This window comes from Myotis davidii, unplaced genomic scaffold (genome assembly GCF_000327345.1).
Source record: "Myotis davidii unplaced genomic scaffold, ASM32734v1 scaffold268, whole genome shotgun sequence".
Lineage (NCBI taxonomy): Eukaryota > Metazoa > Chordata > Mammalia > Chiroptera > Vespertilionidae > Myotis > Myotis davidii.
In genome coordinates, this window is record NW_006383015.1 from 2,354,968 (window position 1) to 2,355,930 (window position 963).

The following is a 963-nucleotide window of genomic DNA, read 5'->3' on the forward strand; positions in this document are numbered from 1 at the left end:
GCCCAAAGAATTTTTAAAACGTAACGCCTGATTATTTAGTCAGGCACACTGACCTCTTTTCCCTTAGATTGCCAAATTAAAAAATGAAAACAGCCAACACCACAGTAGCCATCAGTGTGAGTGGATCAAAATTATACTTTTTTTTTTTTGGTCAGATGGGTCAAAATATAATATACTTTCTGGTGTGTTTGCAGAATTTTAGTAATTAGTTTCTGTGTGCTATGAGATGGAAAAGGTTGAAAATCCACTGCTGTAATCCAATCCCCTGCTTGCTTTCTCCAATCTCCCTTAGGTATCCTCCTCCTTTATGTAAAGTGCCCAAAAGGAGCCATAGAATGGTTGTTAATATAAAAACCATTGAAACCTGTAAAGAATTTTTGTGAGCTTATATGAGCCAAATTGTGGACATGCCGGGAAGTAGAACCTCAAGGAATTGAGATAATGCTTCGGAGAATAGCGGGTTACATCTTTATTTATACACTAGAGGCCCGGTGCACAAAAATTTGTGCACTCGGGGGGTGGGGGGGCTCTCAGCGTGGCCTGGGCTTTCTGCTGGCACTGGTTTTCCTCTGGTACCCGGGACCCAGGCCTTCGCTGCTCCGGCCAGAGCTGCCTTCAGTCTTCGCTCCTACGTACACAAATTAACCGCCATCTTGGCTGTCAGTTAATTTGCATATCTCACTGACTAGCCAATGGGAAGGGTAGCGGCCGTAAGCCAATTACTATGTTTCTCTTTTATTAGTGTAGATTGCAATCAAAGGAGAGGGACATAGGTGGGTTACATGAAATTCATTGGTGATAGATTAAGGAGGCAGGAGAAAGCAAAGTGGGGAAACCTCTGGGATAGGGTAAGAAGTGAAATGATGGACTTGTGCTTCTTTTATATAGATGAAAACAGGATAGTTTTTAAAAAAATATATTTTATTGATTTTTTTACAGAGAGGGAGGGAGAGAGATAGAGGG